The sequence below is a fragment of the Miniopterus schreibersii genome (assembly GCF_964146895.1).
Source record: "Miniopterus schreibersii genome assembly, chromosome: 9".
NCBI classification, from domain to species: Eukaryota; Metazoa; Chordata; class Mammalia; order Chiroptera; family Miniopteridae; genus Miniopterus; species Miniopterus schreibersii.
The window spans coordinates 72,927,801-72,937,537 of NC_138118.1; positions in this window are offsets into that span (position 1 = coordinate 72,927,801).

Below are 9,737 nucleotides of genomic sequence, written 5' to 3' on the forward strand. Positions count from 1 at the left end.
ATTATTAACCTTAGCAAAAGCTTTACAGAAATAATCTTACGTAGCTAAGTTTCACTTTTGAAAATAAGAAAATTTGAGTTTATTGGATGTTTCCTCATGATTAGGTTCTAATTTTGCATTTTTAAAAATTTTTAATTTTTACCAGGAATATTTCATAACTGATGCTGTGTTCTTAGTACATCACATCAAAAAGTACATGGTGTCAATTTGTCCCATTATTGTTAGTGTTAACTTTGATCATTTGGATATGGTGGTGTCTGCCAGATTTCTCTGCCATAAAGTTACAATTTTCCCATTTGTAATGAATGACTATTTTGAAAGGACATATTTCAAGACAGTGTCAGTCTTTTTCTCATCAAACTTTTACCAACTACATTTAGCATCCAGTGATGATTCTTGCCTGAATCATTTAGTACTATGATGATTGCAAAATGAGAGGTTGGAAGTTGACCTATTACGTGGGACTGGACATTTTAATTACTGAACCAAGACTGTTTCAGGGGCCTAAAAAGCAGATGTTTTATTATCTAAGAGTGACCAGGAAGGTCTGAGAACTCGCCTTAGATTTCATCCCTTCAGAACTGGTTTGAATAGAAAGTGGAGGAAAGAAAGACAGTTGTTTTTCCAATTATAACTTAGTCCCATCTGTTCAGTGTATCAGCCATCCTCATATCTAATATGACATAATAGTGCCTACTCCATATGTTGCTGAGGAAAGTGAGATAATGCAAGTAAAATGCTAAGCATCTCCTGGTACACGCAGCCCTTGGCATTGTGACTTTGCTGCTCCTCCCAACAAGAAGTGGAGTCTATTTGTTATCTCCTTTAATCTGAGCTGGCCTATTTCTTGTTTTGGCCAATAGAATGTGGCAGAACTGTCCTTGTGGGAGTTCCTAGCCTGCGTCTTAAGAGGCCTTGCAGCTTCTGCTCTCTCTTTCTTACTGTCCTGACACTATTGGTAAAGTAGTCTAGACCTCTTGGGGACAAGAGACCATCTGGAGAGATCTTATGCTCATCACCAGGATAACCCACAGACATGTGAGCGAGGCCATCTTAGACCACCCAGTGCCAGTCGAGCTGCCAGATGATTTCAGCTGCGTAAGTGATTCCAAATAAAACCAGCAGGAATCACACAGCTGAGCTCAGCTCAAATTGTTGACCCTCACAGTTGAACCTTGGGAAACAGAAGACATGGAGTGGAGCGGCATGTGGTGGGGGAAAAAATGACTATGTTTGAGGGTATGGTCTTAAAGGATACAATTCAGGCCAAGAGGTGAATGGCAAGGAAGTAAGATAGTAAGATTTTTTTTTTTTTGGTGCCCTGACTGGGAATCAAACTGGAGACCTTTTGGTGCACAGGACAACACTCAACCGACTGAGCCACACTGGCCAGGGCAAGATTTTTTATATATATGTAAGAACTTTAAACAGAGTTTCCCTAAGATGAGACTCGTCCTTTGAAAGTTGTGAGTTTACTATTATTGGAGGAATTTTTTTTTTTTTTTTTTTTTTTAAAGGCTGGATGGCCTTTAGATGTCAGGAACAATATAGAATGAATGGATTCAATTCTTGTATGGTTCCCTTTCACACTTACAGTTCTTGGATTCTGAGAAAACTTCTCTGTATGTCAGTTTGGCCTGGCAGTTCTGAAAATACTTTCCCTTAAGTACTCACTATAGTAACAATTTTAACAGTTTTCTACAAATTTACAGCAACAAAGATGATTCACTGCACACATCTGTCAAAACTATTGCTTTTTGTCCTTTCGGTTTATAAAACTGCAGAGTTTGAGCTCCTGAACAAACTTCTGTCTTCTGAGTCTCTTTGAATTTTAAAAATTATAATAATTTGTAAGTGGTTAAGACTCACATTTTTCCATACGTTAATGTCTCTGAAATCAGGATGTGTCTGCACTCATCGTCAGCCAGGTGGCAGTTACAACATAGGTGCAATTATCTATAAATGTGGTCATAGCTATTCAAACTGTCATTACTTCAACTGAGTTAAATGCATTATTGGTACCAAATGTGTTGAATGTAATTACCGTTCAGAGTGATTTACAGAACAGATGTCAGTATCTTGGTAGGGAATCCCAGAGAGAACTGGGAGCACTCTTTCAAGCAATGCTTCACCACCAATATTCTTGATGTCATGAGGATGAGACTGTGTAGAAAAATTCTAATTATAGAAAAGCATTATACAAGTTATATGCATATATGCATAACTCATGGACACAGTTAATAACTGGGTGAAGGCCTGGGGAGGGGATGGGAGCAAAGTGGAGGGGGTCAATTGGGGGGGAAAATGGGACACCTGTAATACTCTCAACAATAAAGATAAATTAAAAGAGAAAAAAAAGAAAAGCATTATATCAGAGCATTATATCAGAGTTTAATTAGAAGTGATTTTCTTTAATGGAAATTCATAAAATAATGATGTATTTTATAATTGGTGACATCAATTGATACTAATGAAATACAGTAGCTATTTTTTTTAATCCTCACTGGAGGATATGCTTTTAAAATTTTTTTAAATTTCTTTCTTTAAATATATCTTTATTGATTTCAGAGAGAGGAAGGGAGAGGGACAGAGAGATAGAAACATCAATGATGAAAGGGTCATTGATCAGCTGCCTCCTGCACATCCCCGACTGGGGATTGAGCCCACAACCTGAGCATGTGCCTTGACTGGGAATCAAACTTCAATCTCCTGGATCCTAGGTCGATGCTCAACCGCTGAGCCATGCCTGGCCTGGCTGTTTTGTTTTTTTTTTAAATTGATTTTTAGAAAGAGAGGAAAGGAGGGAGAGAGAGAAACAGTACCTCTTCACTTAGCTAACATGTATTAGTGCTTGCTATGTGTTGGCCAGGCACAGTATGAAGCATTTTTCATCTGAGTTTGATCTTCACTGGAATTCTACAAGGTAGGTATGTTTATTACCCACATTTTTTAAAATGAGGGAATTGCAGCCCAGAGAAGTTATGGGCCCTGGGGTTTTGCCCCTAGTAAGGGATGAGGCAGGATTCAAATGCAGGCAGTCTAGTTCTGGAGCAGGGGATTTTAAGCACTACATCGAACTGTTTCCCGTTAGCAATAACATTATTATTATTATTCGTTGCCTATGCATAGGCTATCTTATTTTGAAATTTCTCTTTCGTATATTTTCTCTCCCTATATAGACCTTAAGGATCACTCAGTCAAGAATCTTCCCTGCCCTCACATTTGGGTTTTTAACGCTGGCATTGTGCCCAGTTTATGCTTATTAAATGTCCTAAGACAGACACTGTTTTGTGCTCTCTGTTCAGACTTGGTCTTAGGTTACAGCCTTCCTCTGGGGGCTGTGTTAGGGCTGATTTAATTGCAAGAAACAGAAACAATAGTAGAATTTTGTCTTTTTTTGGTGGTATCCAAGGCCTTTCTACTTGGGAAAACCTGCATTAGATGGCGACTTTTGGGGAGACTGTGCTGTGCTCCCGTCCTTGGTTGCCCCAGAAGGCAGTTTCTTCCTCCCCTCCCCTTTGCAGCTGGAGAGCTGGCAGGTGGCCTTAGGCTTGACTTTTCAGCCTCTCCTACCTGGGGCTGTAAGTCTGGAGCAAATGATGCAGAGGTGAAGAGATCATTAACATTCATTAAATGTACCTGCAGAGGCTAGCCGAGCACACAGAGGTGGTGGGAGTGTTCTGGCCAGACTGCCCTTTTGAAAGACAGTTGTGGGACCGCTGAACACTCCACCGACGCCTTGCTTCCTGTTCACCTCAGGCGGTTTCTACGGCCTCCTCTCCATTCATTGCACCCCTGACATCGTTCCTTATGTTTTCTTCTTAAGATAATGGGCCAGTTTTTGTTGCCTGCAATCAAGAAATCCTCCCCACACCTTCAGCTGAGACGGCTTCAGGCAAGGCAAATTTATTATGGGGATACAGAGGTGCCTCATGACACTCACTTCAGACAGGCCCTCCCTGAACACCCTGTACAGGGGTGGGCAAAAGTAGGTTTACGCTTGTGAGTATGCAAACCACAGTTTGTTCTTGCGTTGCTATTTATTAATTATTGTATTATTTCCATGTGGACAACCGTGAACCTACTTTTGTCCCCACCCTGCATAAAATAGTTCTCATTCCCTTGCCACTCGCCATCCACTTATCTTGCTTGACTTTTCCACACAGCAAAAATGCTTTCAAAATTATGCGGATATCAGCCAGTGTTTTTCCCCACAGATCCTGTAGTTTGTATACATTGTAGAGAACATTTTGGTTATGACTTCCCAACAATCGTGGTAGCGGAAGGACAGGGTTCCAAAGTCAACAATGTCCTTTTATGATTGAACTTATCTACCACCTGGTCTGAGTTAAGTTCATGGTAAACGTTACATCACCTTGAATTTCTATAATACTTGTCACTAATATCATATTTACTAATTACTTTCTTTGTTGGACTTGTTTTCCCAACCTCCTCATAAAATTGCCAAGTGTGGGCCTGTTTTGTGCTTGCCGTGTGCTCTGCAAGGCACTAGGCATAAAGCTGGGCAGCCGATGCTCCATAAATACTTGTTGATGAAGCGATTGGGTGGAGAAAGTTATTCGTATGATAACTGAGAGTGTGAGTGCTCTGCTCTCAGCAGCCATCAGAGCAGGGAGGCAGGAAATGAGGGAGTGTAGTTAATGCCTGCCAGTCTTTCTCTTCATTCCCTCCCTCTCACTTTTTGTGGAATCTGAGAGAGAGGGCTGACAGCGTGTGGGTGGAAATAGATGGATCTGACAGGGACTAGAGTTTCAAGGCTGCATCTATCTGTTCTGCTAAAGAATTGATCTGAGCAGTGTACAATGGGGAATGTATTGGAATGTGTGAATTTTATAGAACGTGTTAGCGGAACTATGACAGACAAAGCTCTTGGGACTGTAAGAATTAAATATGATAAAGTTGGATAATTCTTAGATAAAAATATTAATACAACTCTACACTATGTAACATCTTTTCTCTTAATTCACAGTGTCTTACCTTTTTTTTTTTTCTGGTTAATCCTCACCTGAGGATATTTTTTCCATTGATTTTTCAGAGAGAGTAAAAGGGAAGGAGCAAGGGGAAGAGAGAGAGAGAGAAGCATTGATGGGAGAGAGACACATTGATTGGTTGCCTCCCACACTCGCCCTGACTGGGGTGAGGATTGAACCCGCAACCCAGGTATGTGCCCTTAACTAGGAATCGAATCCGAGACCCTTCGGTGCTTGGGCTGACACTCTAACCACTGGGCTACGCTGGCCAGGGCATGCCATACATCTCGATTGGCTAGATCTCACAATCTGCTTGAGAAAGAGTAAATAGAAAGATACCTATACACTTTTAAACAAATGGGTAAAATAAGACATAGCCAAAGAAACTGGCTGAGTTATTAAAAGTCGAATCAATTTTATCTAATTTAGAAAATTAGGAGGCTTTAATTTTTAAATCTAGTTCCTTACATTGAAAGAATGTATAGTGATCAGTTTTGAATGCAATAACATTTACCATTTCATTTAGTTTACATGTAGTAATTATTCTGAATTTTATAATAATGAACAAAATGTAGGTAATTTTTGTGGATAGAAAAAGTTAGCCAAAAAGATACATATTTGCACCTTCTGTTTGGTGAAAATCCATGTCACTGAGTGTACATGAGCATGACCTTATTAAGTCTGCTAGGAAATATAATGGCCATGATGATCTTGATAATTGGAATGTTCATCTTTGCCTTTTTGCAAGTTATGTCTGGGAGTTTAAATGAATACAATCTGGTTTCTATAAGGAAGATCTAAACTTGAATAGGACAATATAAGTTCCCAGCATCAGAGAGAGAATTAAAATACCTGCTTGGCATAACTTTTGATTAGGAGCTTTTCCTGTGGTTAGTAGGCTCCTCTAACATTCCCAAACCCCAAAGAAGAGGGGCAGGTCAAGGCCCTCCCTCCCCTAACCTGTCAGACTCCCCCAGACCAAACCCTGTAGACCACTATGTGGAAAAATAGAACTGTAGGCAAATCACAGAAACATACCACAATGTAGAAGGAACAAAGATTTCATTAACCTGAGTGTACCCCTCAAAGCACAATGGAAGACACTCCTAGCTTTAGGCCTTTTCTACAATGGTATCTTCCAAGGGAGGCCCCCTTCATTTCTGACCTGTTTCTCTCCTCCTGTTCTCCCATTTCAAACTCTCAGGAAAGAACCACCATTTCCCCACAAGTTTAGTCCAGAGTTCTTTTCATGGTCTCAGCAAATCTGAGCAATCCTCCAGGCCTGAGCGGTGTCACACTCTCTCTTAAGAGTAGACGTAGGTACTCTAATTCCAATTCCTTCTCCCCCTCAGTTTCTAACACATTTCTTTAGAGACAACACAGTTAAACCTTTGGAAAGGCTCTGTTTCTTGCTAGCATGAGATTACTAGCCTTGCCTTTTAGTAACAGACTGCCTTCTCCCCTGTTACGTTGCTGACAAGGCACTTTCCTATCTGGGGCCTGGTACTAGTTGGCTATGGTTTTTATCTTCAGTTCCAGGAAGGAATGGCTTCAACTCTGATTAAATTTATTTGAGCAGCTGATTACATTCTTTTGATTCTAGGTCTTTGACAGATGAGTGGGAGGAGTATGGCAATACATCCCACTACATCTAAGAGAATGGTTTCTAAGTTGTAAAGTACAGTGGGATATATTGCCAAACTCTATGAGAATCAAACAGCATTTGTTAAATATGTATGGTGTCCAGAAACTCAAGTATGACATCAGTAGGAAGGTTATTGAGTGTCTTGTACCAGACTCTGGAAAGAGTGGATAGTAAAGTGTTTATAGTTTGACATAAATATTAGATAGTGAAAGGCTCTCATAGACAAATACATAACCATCTCCTCATCTTACAAGTTTGTATGGCTCTTCAGATTAAGTAAAAATTCCTTAGTTTGGCATTTAAGGCCCTTGCTTTGTCCTAGCCTTTAAAAAATATATATGTATATGTGTGTGTGTGTGTGTGTGTGTGTGTGTGTGTATATATATATATTTAAATCTCTCTTTTTTAAAGAGATACCTATAGAAATATATGGTATCTCTATAGGAGCATTGTCCAATAGAAATGTAATGCAAGCCACATATGCAATCTTATTTTTTCTTGTAGTCATATTTGAAAAATAAAAAAATAAATTTAAATAATGTATTTTATTTAACTGAATATATAAAAATATGTTAACATGTAATCATTATTTTAAAACTATCAGAAATATTTAAGATTTGTTTCTGTACTAAATCTTCAAAACTTGGTGTGTATGTCACACTTCAGCACATTTCAATTCATGCTAACCACACTGCAAGTTCTCAAAAGCCACGTGGCTAGTGTCTACCGTATTAGATCTCTCAGGTAACCTGCACCCAGATTTTCTCATGCTCTGTGCACTTGACCTTTGTCTCTTTTCCTTTGTGCTCTGCTACCATGCAGACTTTCCCCATTCAGATAGATGTGTTTTTATCTCTCCATATGGCAGATACCACATTGTTGTGGCTGTTCATGTATTTATCTTCTTCCGCCTGCCCCCTACTGCAAGGGACCAGCTCGTGATTTTACTCACCTCATGTCTTTAATGCTTTAATGTGGTCACAGTGATAACTACCAACATATCCTGAGGGCTTGCCATGTGCCAAGCACTATGCGATATGCTTTACACACTAACACATATTTTCATTTTAATTCTCATGACATCCTTATGACATAGTTACTCTTATTTCTGCCTTTTAACAGATGGGGAAACTGAAGCTTGGAGAAGTTATGGAGCTTGCCCAAGGTGATACAGCTGTAGAGCCCAGAAAAAATGCAATCTGACTCCAGACTTATGCTTTTTAATTTTTTAATTGGGAAACATAACACATGCATGGAAAAATGTATAAAACAATAAATATACAGTCCAATGAATTATTGTAGAGCCCTCAACACTACCCATATCAAGAAATAAAAGATTTGTAGAATTCCAACCCACAGCTTCTTCCCAGTCTCAATCCCCTCCCCTTCTTAGAGGTGGCCATTAACCTTCCTATGGTAACTATTTCTTTGCTCTTTACAGTTTTAACACCTAAGTATGCATTATTTATTCATGTTTTCAAACTTTACAAAAATGGAACAGCCCTGGCTGGGAAGCTCAGTTGGTTAGAGCATTGTCCCAATATGCCAAGGTTGTGGGTTCAAGCCACGGTCAGAACACTCACAAGAAACAACCAATGAATGCATAAGTAAGTGGAACAACAAATCGATGTTTTTCTCTCTCTCTCTCTCTCAAATCAATCAATACAAAATTTAAAAAGGAATAAACATACTTTTAAGAGTCATCTATATCGTTGCATGTAGTTTGTTCATTTTGTTATATTCCATTATACAGCTATATCACGATTTTTCCATTTTGTTGTTGATAGAGGACATTGGGTTGTTTACAGTTTTTTGCTGTAACAACAGTGCTGCTGTTAACATTCTTGCCCATACATCCGGGTGCACATGAGCATGACTTTCTCAGGACATATAACCTGGAAATCACATGCTGGATCTATTGGCCTGTGTTCGACTTTAGTAAATAAGGATGAACAATTTTCCAAACTGCTCTATTCATTTACTCTCCCTACAGTAAAGTGAAAATTCTCATTGCTCCATTCTTGGTCAACACTTGTAATTGTCAGTCTTTTTCATTTTAGCCATTCTTTTAGGTGTATAGTATTATCTTTTAATATTATCATTTTAATTTACCTGTCTTCATATGAGGTTGATACTTTTTCACATTTACTGGTTATTTGGATTTCTTCCTTAGTAATGAGCCTGTTCAAATCTTCTTACTTTTGAGGTTCTTTATATATTCTGGATACAAGACTTTTCTTGGTTTTACATGCTGTGCATTTTGTTTTTGTTTTATTGATATATAATTGACATGAGCTCTGTATAAGTTTAGGGTATACAGCATAATGCTGTAAATTTTTTATTTAACTCCGAGGCTTGCTTTTTAACTCTTTTAATGGCGTTTGATAAAACTAAGTCTTAAATATTAATTTATTCATATTTATCAGTTTTTCTATTACATAGTGCATTTTGGATTAGTTAAAAAGTCGGTCCCCTGCTCTTGAGGTTATGGGCATATGCTCCTATTTTATCTTCTAAGCTTTATTGTTTTGTATTTCAAATTTATGTGTATTATCCGCCTGGAATTGGTTTTTGTGTACAATGTCAAAAGCCCATTTTAATTTTTTTCCTTCCAAATGGAAATCCATTTGTCCTAGCACCAATTATTGAAAACTATTCTTTAGGCATTGCTCTGCAACACCACCATGACGACATAAATCGAATTTCCATGTATGGGTGAGACTTTCTGGACTCTTTGTTCCATTGGTGTATTTGATATCCTTGATCTACTAACACACTGCCTTAGTTATTAGGGCTTTATAACAAAGCTTGATATCTGGTAGCACAAGTCTTTCCCCTCCTCCTCTTTTTTTCACTTTCTTTTACTACTCTGCCTCATGAATGGTCTTCTTTGCTCTTCCATAAAATTTTAAATAGACTTGTAAAGTTTTTCTGTCCCATGCACACACAAACCTATGGAGATTTTATCTGGATTCCCACTGGATCTACAGATGAATTTGGGAAGACTTGACATCTTTCAGTATCGAATCTTTCATTCGGTGAACCTGTTATTGTCTCTTATTTGTTCAGATTTTCTTCAATGTTTTAAAAATGTTTTCTTC